Source organism: Arachis hypogaea, chromosome 18 (genome assembly GCF_003086295.3).
Source record: "Arachis hypogaea cultivar Tifrunner chromosome 18, arahy.Tifrunner.gnm2.J5K5, whole genome shotgun sequence".
NCBI lineage: Eukaryota > Viridiplantae > Streptophyta > Magnoliopsida > Fabales > Fabaceae > Arachis > Arachis hypogaea.
The window spans coordinates 79,835,203-79,846,733 of NC_092053.1; the positions used below are offsets into that span (position 1 = coordinate 79,835,203).

The 11,531-nt window shown below is 38.9% G+C and overlaps 1 non-coding gene across 1 annotated transcript; it reads left to right on the forward strand.

Annotated features, from left to right (window-relative positions):
* The first annotated feature begins 4,047 nt into the window (after positions 1-4,047).
* LOC112774683 (small nucleolar RNA R71) lies at positions 4,048-4,151 on the forward strand. The gene has a single exon (XR_003189154.1). It is a non-coding gene; the product is annotated as a small nucleolar RNA R71 (small nucleolar RNA).
* Positions 4,152-11,531: the final 7,380 nt, after the last annotated feature.

Genomic DNA, 11,531 nt, shown 5'->3' on the forward strand with positions numbered 1-11,531 from the left:
TTGCTGAGTCATCCATCTTGAAAGTGTTTCCTCTTGCTGCCCCATCATCTGTAGTTGAAGCTCTTTCTGTGCTCCTTGGCTTTCCAAATATTGTCTAGACAAGCCATCAATGGCCTTCTGCAATTGGTGCATGTCCAAAGTCTGTTGTGCTTGACCCTCTGAGACTTGGCCTTCCACTACTTGAGGGGTTGTCCTCTTTCTTTGCTTCCGTTGAGGCAGGGGGTGCTGCAGCATTCATCCTTCGGACCGTTATTGGAATGCCTTCTTTTATCCAAACAGGGTCCTCATCTTCAAAAACCACCCTAGCTTTCTTGCATATTCGGTAAATAGTGCTGGGGTAACCTAATGTTCCTCTTGAGTCGCTTTTCTATGCCATCTTTCTAATGCCTTGAGCTATGATCTCATGAACTTTGATTTCTCCTCCCTTGAGTATATAATGCACCATTGTTGCTCTCTCGAGATTCACCTCCGAGTTGTTTGCAGCTGGGAGAATAGACCTCCTCACTAGCTCGAACCACCCCTTAGCTTCAGGAGTGAGGTCTGTTCTCTTAATGAACTTTGGTTTATTTCCTGCACCCCTTTCCCAGTCAGCTCCTGGTACACAAAGGTCTCGTAAAAGCTGGTCATAATTGGGGTTGTTGTCCAATCTTGAGTGATAACTTTCTTCTTCAAATGGTATAGACCGTAGCTTCAATGCCCTCATTACACTCATGGGACCAAAATCCACCATTGTTTCTCTCACAAAGCTTGTATATGACTCATCTTTCTTATCATATCTGACTACATTTGCATAAAATTCTCTTATGAGATTTGCATTCACCTTAGTGACCGGGTCAGTGAGGAGCTCCCATCTTCTCCTTTCTACCTTCTCTGTGATTTCGGGGCATTCAGTCTTCTTAACTTGAAACCCCAGCTCATAGATGATTTCCTTATCAACCATCCACCCGTATTGTAATGCATGATGCAAGCTTTTAAATCTCTTCTCATCATATGGGTGTTCTTCCATGGGTTCCTTTTCCTCCCTTCTCTTAGAACTTGAAGATGCCATGAATGATGATTAATATGTGAAGGTGGTAAGGTTGTGGAGACTTTTGGTTGTTTAGGGTTTTATGGCAATGAAGAGAGTGAGGGGAGGAACGTTTATAATCAGATAGGGGGTGTATTGTACCGAAATAAAGAGTGGTGAGGGGTGTGTGATGACAATGAAGGGTGGTACGGACAAGGGTCGTTTATATAAAGAAGTTGTGAGAGAATGGAGGGTGTAGATTGATGAAGTGGTCACTTGATGGACGGTTAGGGTTATGCATGGCTAGAAGACAAGGATCATCACTTTATGATGGGGATTGCTCGGTCTTCTAGGGGTTCCATTTTTTTCAATGTTGCATGGCAACATTTTCCAATGTATTCCCTCTTTAGAATAAGTGTGTAACCCCTCCTCTTGTGGTGTCTGAACCTTCTTTGTTTGGTTGTCCAATCTATCCCTTTTTATGCTCCTTTTCCTTTCCTATAAAGATTTAAAATAAGGAAATTAATATCATAAAAATCAAACTCTATGGCTAGAATAAAAGGGAAGAAAGGATTTGATTGTTTATTTATGAATTCCAACTAACTAACTAACTATTGGTGGGTCCTTATATGCATTTTGGTGGCACCATGGGGTGACACCAAACTTAGTTTGAAGCAGTGTGATGAAAAGTTTTGTTCAAAGCTCCCAAGACTAGCATGCATCTTGGTTTGCTTTGAACACCAAACTTGTTCTTCACTATATACTGCATGATAAAGATTTCACTAAATGTTTGTCAAGTTTGGGTTGAAATTCGTAAATATTGATTTATTCATTATTTTAAAAACATATAAAACATGGGTTGCCTCCCATGAAGCGCTTCTTTAGCGTCACTAGCTTGACGTTTTTTTTTTTTTCATCAGGGTGGTTGGTAGTGCTTAAAGTCCTCCCCTCTTGCTGTGGACTTATATCCATTGGTTGGATCAATGATCTCCACATGTTCCAGGGAAAGAACTCTATTGATAGTGAAGACCTTAGGTAACTGAGATGGTACAGTAGGGAGATTAGGGGGAATATCTGGGAAGTAAGTTGAGACAACTCTATCCCCTGGAGAGAAATCTTCCGTAGGGATCTTCTTGTTCCTCCATCTCCTTGGTACCTTCATCTTTGTTTCCTTTAAGGTTGCCTTCCCCTTGGTGACCTTTTTCTTCCAAGGAGTTGTGATGTTGTCTTCACATGCCTCTAGAGGTTTAGGTTCCTCCAACTTTTCTTTGAGCTGTGGCAATTGCTGTTTTCCTTGTTTATCAATTGAGGGGGTTTCAGAATGAACTGGCTATGCTTCAGTGCTTGTCTCCTCCTTCAGTGTCTCTTTATCGTTTGTGCTTAGTTCCTTGTCCTCTTGATCTGTTTCTTGTGAGAGTTTGAAGACATTGAAGCTGAGTCGTTCATCATGGATTTTCAATATTAGCTCCCCTTTCTCTACATCGATAAGTGCTCTGGCCGTAGCTAGGAATGGTCTTCCCAATATGATTGGGTGAGTGTGACTCTCTTCTATGTCCAGAATGACAAAGTCTGTTGGGAGAAAGTATTTCCCAACCTTTAGCAACACATTTTCCACCACTCCTATTGCTTGCTTTTGAGTTTTGTCAGCCAGTCTGATGATTACATATGTGGGCATTATCTCATTAATCTGCAGCCTCTTCACCATGGATAAAGGCAGTAAGTTGATGCTGGCCCCCAAATCACATAGCGCTCTATCGAACATAGTTTCACCAATGGCACAAGGGATGTGAAAACTCCCTGGGTCTCTTCTTTTTGTAGGCAGCTCAGGTTGAATAAGGGCACTACATCCCTTGTTCATCACTATAGTCTGGCCTCCTTTGAGTGAGCTTTTCCTGGGAAGAAGTTCCTTCATATACTTGATGAATGCAGGCATTTGTTGAATTGCCTTGATGAATGGTATGTTTACATGCAGAGATGCAAACAAGTCTAGGAACCTTGAGTATATTCTCTTTCGCACAGCACCATTGAACAGTTGAGGGAAGGGAGCATAGAGCTTCAGCAACTCTTGTTGTGAGATTTCTGGTCCTTGGTGATCTCTATCCTCCTCCTTTGTTGAGTTGTCTTCAGGTTGTTTGCAAAGTTTGCCTTGCTTGTCTTCAGTCTCTTGATCACTCGTAGTGACCATTTTGCAATCTTCCCATCTTACTTTCTTTGCTTCTCCCTTGGGGTTTTTCTCCGTGTCACTTGGGAAGCTATCGGTAGATTTGGGAATCTTCTCAGCTAAATATCCCACTTGGAATTCCATCTTCCAAATGGTCTCTCCCTGGTTCTTAATATTGGCTCGCACTTCCTCTTTGAACACCTTATTTTCTTGAATCTCTTGGCATATTCCTTCAAGTATGGCTTCAATCTTAGAGAGCTTGTCATCAATTGATGGGTGATTCGGAGCAGATGTGCTATTTTGGTTTTGATAAGCACATGAAGAAGTGTTATTGTGGGGGTGTTGAGACGTCCTCTGTGTGAATTGCTGGTGAGCTGCATTATTGTTGGAGTTATAACGTCTATGGTCTTGGTTTTGATCTTGCTCACCTCCCCACCCAAAGTTTGGGTGGTTTCTCCATCCAGGGTTGTAGGTCTTGGAGTATGGATCATAGTTTTTCCTTGGTGAACTCCCAATGTAGTTGGCTTGCTCCTGACTCCCCTCTGCTTCTTCATTCACTCCTTCTTGGATTGTTGATGAAGTGGAGATTGCTGCTACTTGGTTCATCTCCATCTTCTTGGTGAGGTCAGCCAGCTGCTGGGTAATGAGCTTGTTTTGGGCCAACAGAGCATCTACATTGTTTAGCTCCATTACTCCTCTTGTGTTTCCTCTTTCGGAAGCATAGAAGTAGTCGTTCTCTGCTACTGTTTCAATAACATCTACGGCTTCCTCAATGGTCTTCTTCTTGTTCAAAGATCCTCCAGATGAATGGTCTACGGCCTTCTTTGACTCATAAGAGAGCCCTTCATAGAAAATGTGCAGCTGCACCCATTCGTTGAACATGTCAGGTGGACACCTCCTTGTTAAGTCCTTGAACCTCTCCCATGCTTCATATAGAGTCTCACCATCTTGTTGCCTGAAAGTTTGGACCTCAGCTCTCAGCCTATTGATTCGTTGAGGAGGGTAAAATCTTGCTAAGAATTTGTTCACCACGTCTTCCCAAGTTGTCAAGCTTTCCCTTGGGAAAGATTCCAGCCATTTGGCTGCCTTGTCCCTGAGTGAGAATGGAAATAAGAGTAGTCTATAGGCGTCAGGATGAACACCATTAGACTTCATTGTGTCACATATTCTCAGGAAGGTGGTTAAATGTTGATTGGGGTCTTCTTGAACACTTCCTCCAAACGAACAGTTGTTCTGAACAAGGGTGATGAGCTGTGGTTTAAGTTCAAAGTTGTTGGCATGGATTGTTGGCTTTTGGATGCTACTTCCACAATTGCCTGGGTTTGGATTGATGTAAGAGCCCAAAACTCTTCTATCCTCCCCAGCATGATTTGCTCTACCTCCTCCCCCATGGTTGTGATCTTCTTCTTCATGATGGTTTTCCATGTTGTCTTCCATGTTTGTTTCAAAGAATTCCTCTTCTTCCTCAGCACCAACCACTTTCTTTCCTCTTGCCTCCCTCCTTAATCTAAGGAAGGTCCTCTCAGGTTCAGAATCGAAGGAAGTTGAAGCCCCGCTTCTTCTCCCTGTCATACAACCATCAAGTGCAAGCAAGAAAAGATAGGTGCAGAAAGTATTTGTGTCAGAATTACTGTTAGTTGTGGGTGATGCAATATATCAAACAGTTAGTGGGTTAGCAAACAGAATTGAAAATAACAAAGAAGAACAAAAGAGTAGAGGGGGAAGGGAAGAAGTTTAACTAAAAAAAAAAGTAAATCACTCAAACAGAAAATGAAATTCACAAAATAAAAATTCTCAATCTAGTGATCTTCCAATTTAATCATTGTTGATGCACAATCAATCCCCGGCAATGGCGCTATAAACTTGATGCACGGAAAACTTGTCTCACAACAAATCTCCCTTCGGCAAGTGTACCGAATTTGTCGTCAAGTAAAAACTCACAATAGGGTGAGGTCGAATCCCACAGGGATTGATTGATCAAGCAACTTTAATTAGAAGAATGTTCCAGTTGAGCGAATCCAGAATTTGGGTTGAGAGTTGCAGAAAATAAAATGGCTGGAATGTAAATAACAGAAAAGTAAATGCTAGATTAAAGAACTGGAAGCAAATGACTGAAAATAAATTGCAGAATTGTAAAAGGGAATGGGGGATTTGCTCATGAAAGTAAATGGCAGAAATTAAAGAGAATGGGTAAGATCAGAGATGGGGAGTTCATTGGGCTTAGGATATGTTGCAATTCTCCGAATCAAGTTCATTTTCATCTCTTCCTCAATCAATGCACTCATTGATCTCCTTGGCAATCTTAAGTGATTGAATTACAATTTCTTGCAATTCAATCTCTCAAATCTTGATCAATAGCCAATTTCTTGGTCAATTGCTCATGAGAAGAGATGAAGTATGGTCACTGATACCATATGCATTTCCCAAATCATGTATTGAGAGGGTTATAGTCACATACCCATCCAAACCCAATTTGGTCCAGCATGAGAAAGCATTTCTAGCTTGATCTCTTCATTCCTCTTTCAAGGTTCAAAAGAGATCCAAGTTTGAATAGCTTCTCTTCCAAGATAACTACTCAATTGGATGAAGATCGAAAGCCTTCAAGTAAAATCAAGAGAAAAGATAGAAGAAGAATAATGAAAATTAGTATTGATCCATCAAATTACAACAGAGCTCCCTAACCCAATGAAAGGGGTTTAGTTGTTCATAGCTCTTGAAAATGAAAACAAAGATGGAGAATACATCATAAAACTAGAAAATGCAGAGAAAGTAAAATACAGAGAGTAGTTCCCTTTTTCCAGCCTCTAGAACTCTCTTTACAATTCAAAGCTACTCCTATATATGCTACTCTTCTCAGCTTCTAGTTTGCTCTTCAAGTCTTGGGCCTTTGGATCTTGAGTTTGAAGAAGTTCTTTTCTTCATTTGGGCTTGGCTTTACTTGCAGAGAGAAAGTGCTAAGTGGGCAGAGACTTCAGCTCAGGGCGTTAGGGGTGTTAACATTTAGTGAAAGTATAAGTTCGAGAACGTTAGTGATACTTTACATTTTCACTAACGTTCCAATGTACCCCTTTGCCTCACGTTAGAGCCCACGTTAACTATGTTAACGTGGCTTCTAACGTGGCCTTACCAAACTTCGAGAACGTTAGTGACACTCAACATTGTCACTAACGTTCCAATGTGCCCCTAGATTTCACGTTAGAGTCCACGTTAACTAGGTTAACGTGGCTTCTAACGTGGCCATTCTTAGCCATCCCAACGTTAGTGACAATGTTGAGTGTCACTAACGTTGGCTCATCATTCATTCCTCATCGTTAGCTTCCACGTTAACTAAGTTAACGTGGAAGTTAACGTGGCTCCTTGGGGGGTTGTGTGGTTGCTTCCAACGTTAGTGACAATGTTGAGTGTCACTAACGTTGGCGACAACTCTCACTTCTTACGTTAGCTCCGACGTTACCCAAGCTAACGTGGGAGTTAATGTGGTGTGTTGCATCCTTAGGCCAACGTTAGTGACAATGTTGAATGTCACTAACGTTGGCTTCTCTTTCCCCCTTTAACGTTAGAGGCCACGTTAACTAGGTTAACGTGGGCTCTAACGTGGCCACTTATGAGTGTTTGCCAACGTTAGTGACAATGTTAAGTGTCACTAACGTTGGCTCAACTTCCCTTTTCCATGTTAAAGTTCACGTTAACTTAGTTAACGTGACTCTTAATGTGGGCAATGATGGCTATGAGAGTGTCATTGGCAATCACTTTTCTCATTAACCTTGCAAGTTTCCTCCCTTTCCTTGCTTCCTTTGGTCCTGAAATCAAGCAATAGAGTGCATCAAAGTTCTAGTCCAAGTCATGGGCAATGAAACATACAATTTGTCACTAAACTTATGCAAAATCCTCATGAAATAATATAAAATGCACAATGTATGCTTGAGTCAAGGTGTAAGTAAATATCTACCCAAAACTAGCTTATTTCCTAAGGAAATGCATGAAACTAACCTAAAAATAGTAAAGAAAAGGTCAGTGAAACTGGCCAAGATGCCCTGGCATCAACAACACTCCCATCATTCTAGGGAGACCCTTCCTAGCTATGAGAAGAGCATTAATTGATGTTGAGAAAGGAGAATTGATGCTGAGAGTGCATGAAGAGCATATAGTGTTTCATGTCTTCCAGAGTTTCCAAGATACCAATCAAGAAGAATAGTGTATGAAGATTGATCTGAGAGATCCAAACTTGAAAGAGGCACCTGATGAGTCATTCCCAATGCACTTAAGCTCATGATGGAAAGGAAAGGAAGAGGTAGAAATGTTGCAACAAACTCAAAGAGCTGAGAAGGAACTACAACCAAGACCTCCGTATGAGATTCTCAGCAAGAACCTTCCAAAATTTGAGACCCCAAAACATGAGCTATCTCCTGGAAAAGAAAAGAATCCCAAGGAGAAAGTACCAAAAGGGTGGAGAAACAGAAAAATTCCCACTGAAGGCTTCATACCAGGGGATAAAGTGATGCTAGCTTACCAACCAATAGAAACATCTCCACATTTCTTTGGATATTATACAGTGAATAAAATCCTCTCACTTGAACATGTGAAAATCGTCAAGAATGATATTAGAGGAAAGCTCACGGTGAGAGGGGAAGGGCTGAGGCATTATGTTCATTATCCTCCCTAATGAGGGACAATCGTCAAGCTATTGATGATAAAAGAGCGCTTGTTGGGAGGCAACCCAACCAGAGGTAACTCTCTTTTCCTTTACTGTTTCAATAAGGAAATTAAGTAGATTTATCTGTATTGTAAGGAGCTAAGTTTGGTGTTGCACACCGAAGTAATTCAAGGGTGAATGTTGGATGCTAAGTTTGGTGTTCCAGCAATGATTTAATTTAAAACACATTTCAACCCTCAGCATAACTAGTTATCAGCTCCAAACAATCAGATAGACTACTTAACAATTGTTTAGTTTCTAGTTCATAATTTGTTTTCTAGTTTATAGTTGGTTTTCTTAATAAAAGCACATGAGGTTTTCTGCATATATTCAAGATGCTTCACAAGGCAAGGAATTAAGTTTGGTGTTCACACACCCAAGTAAGTTCAGAACCCTATAAACATACATGCATGCTAACCATCTCTCATGTGGTTGGGGAACAAGCAACTTTCAATATCTTTGTAGGAAGACACTCAATCTCTCGAAAGGAACAGACACCATCATCTAAAGAGATGAAGAAGGGCACAAAAACTAAGGATGGTGATGGCAAGGAGGAAACAAGTGGACTCCAAGAGGTTGTAGTGTTACTTCACTATCTTTAGCCTAAATATGTTAATTGAAAGTGTGATGAACCACTATTTTACGGTTTATTTTGCATTAAATTAAGTGGATTTTATCCACTAAACTCACACTTATTCATATAATTCGCATGTTTTACATTTTCCTTCCTAATTCTGTGCTATGATTGAAAAACATTCTTCTTTGGCCTTAAATTACTAATTTTAATTCTCTCTTATTACCATTCGATGCCTTGATATGTGTGTTAAGTGATTTCAGGATTTACAGGACATGAATGGCTTAGAGGATGGAAAGAAAGCATGCAAAAGTGGAAGGAATACAAGAAACTGAAGGAATTGCTAAGCTGTCAAGCCTGACCTCTTCGTACTAAATCGATCATAACTTGAGCTACAGAGGTCCGATTGAGGTGGTTTCAGTTGCGTTAGAAAGTTAACATCCGAGGCTTCAAAATGATATATAATTTGCCATAGTTGCCATGCTGTTAGGCGACGCGAAAGTTCAAACGATGCGTACGCGTGGACGACGCGTACACGTGACAGAGCCACCTGCTGGACGTATCAGAAATTGCTGGGGTCGATTTCTGGGCTGTTTTTGGCCCAATTTCAAGCCCGAAAAACTCAAATTAGAGGCTGCAGAGTGGAGAAATCACATTCATTCATCCATACAACTTTCATTCACATAATTTTAGGTTTTAGATGTAGCTTTCTATAGAGAGAGGCTCTCTCCTCTCTCTAGGTTTTAGGATTCCTTTTATGTTTAGCTTTTCTTAATCTCAATTTTCTACTTTGATTTAATTTAGTTTTCTTTTGCTCTTATTTGTTCTAGTCCTCTAGTTTATTTATTTCCCTTGTTGATTATTCTATGTTGCCATTTTAGTTTATGAATTCTCATGTTAGATTTGATTTTCTATTTAATGCAATTTGAGGTATTTCATATTTATGATTGCTTTCTTCAATTTATGTTATTGTTGCTTTCAATTGGTTGTTTGGATTTTATTGTCTCTTATTAATTTCTATGCTTTTATGTTATGCCTTCCAAGTGTTAGATAAAATGCTTGCTTGGAATTTAGTGTAAATTTCTCTCCTTTTGGCTTTGGTTGAGTAATTGGAGACTGATAAACCACCATTTTATGGTTTATCTTGTGCTTAATTGAGTGAATTTTATCAACTCTTTACCCACTTATGCATAATATTTGCATGGTTTTATATTTCCTTCCTAATTTTATTCTATAATTGGAAACTTGCTTCCCGAGCCTTTTAATTACCAAAAATTAATTTCCCCTTATCACCATTAGATGCCTTGATATGTGTGTTAAGTGATTTTAGAGATTACAGGGTAGGAATGGCTCAGAGGATGGAAAGGAAGCATGCAAAATTGGAAGGAATACAAGAAGTTAGAGAAATTGCTAAGCTGTCCAGCCTAACCTCTTCGCACTCAAACGGATAAAACTTTAGCTACAGAGATCCAAATGACGCGGTTCCAGTTGCATTGAAAGCTATCGGGGCTTCAATTTGATATATAATATGCCATAGTTGCCCTGACGCTAGGTGATGCGAACGCGTGATCTATGCGGACGCATCGCAGTGGCGAAAAACTAGCGTGGCAGATTTCATCTCCAGCGATTTCTAGGCTGTTTTCGACCCAGTTTGCGGCCTAGAAAACACAGTTTAGAGGCTATAAAGTGCAGGAATGCATCCATACATGAAACAAGCTTTCAATTCACAATTTTAGGAGTAGATGTAGTTTCTAGAGAGAGAGGTTCTCTCCTCTCTCTTAGGATTAGGATTTAGGATTTCTCTTAGTTTTAGGAGTGACTCTCAATCCCAGGTTCAATGTTCTTCAATTTATATTTCTCTTCTACTTTTAGATACTCTAATACTTTTAATTGTTAATTACTTATGTTGCCCATTTGATTCATAAATCTTTCATGTTAGAATCGATTGCTTTTATTAATATAATTTGAGGTATTTCAGACTTATGATTGCTCTCTTTAATTTATTAATGCTCTTTGTTTATCCAAATTATTTTCATTCAAGTAGACTTTTTTTTCTTTTGGCTTTGGTTGAGTCATTGGAAACACTTGAGTTATCAAACTCATTGTTGATTGAAAATTGGATTTCTTCATTTCATTAATTCAAGTTCCAATAACTCTAGCCTTTCCCAAGGAAAGACTAGGACCTGAGGAATAAAAATTAATTCATCCACTTAACTTACCTTCATAGTTAGAGGTTAACAAAGTGGGAGAAAAATCCAATTCTCATTACAATTGATAAGGATAACCAGGACAGGACTTCCAGTTCTCATACCTTGCCAAGAGTTTATTTTACAGTTATTTATTTATTTTTATTGCTTTGAAAATATACCTGTGCCCATTGCCCAAACTCCAGAACCCCAATTTATAAACTCATAACCAATAATAAGAACATACCTCCTTGCAATTCCTTGAGAAGACGACCCGAGGTTTAAATACTCGGTTATCAATTTTAAAGGGGTTTGTTACTTGTGACAACCAAAACGTTTGTATGAAAGGACTTTTGAAGGTTTAGAAACTATACTTGCAACGAGGATTTATCCACAAATTTGTAGACCACGCAAAAGTTCTCTCATCAAAATGGCGCCGTTGCCGGGGAATTGCAAACGTATGCCTTATTATTGGTTATTGTAAATATTTGCTTTCTACTTGTTTATTTATTTTTATTTTTGTTTTTATTTTTGCTTTTTCATAAATTAAGAGGTTATTGGTTTTTATTTAGTTATTAAAAAAAATTTCAAAAATTTGTTTTTGGTGTTCATCTTGATCTTCAAATTGTTCTTCGTGTTCATCTTGACCTTCAAGTTGTTCTTCGTTGTTTTCTTCGTTTTGATCTAAAAATTTTAATTTTGGTATCATTTTATTGTTTTTAATTGGATTTTTAAATTTTCCTTTTAAAAATTCAAATTTTTACTTTAAAATTTTTTTATCTTATCTTATTTCAAAAATTAAATTTCAAATTTCAATATTTAAATTCCAAAAACTCAAAATCCAAAAATTTAAATATTTTTCAAATTTTTTGTTGACTTTTTCAAAATCCAAATTTCAAAATTTAAAAATT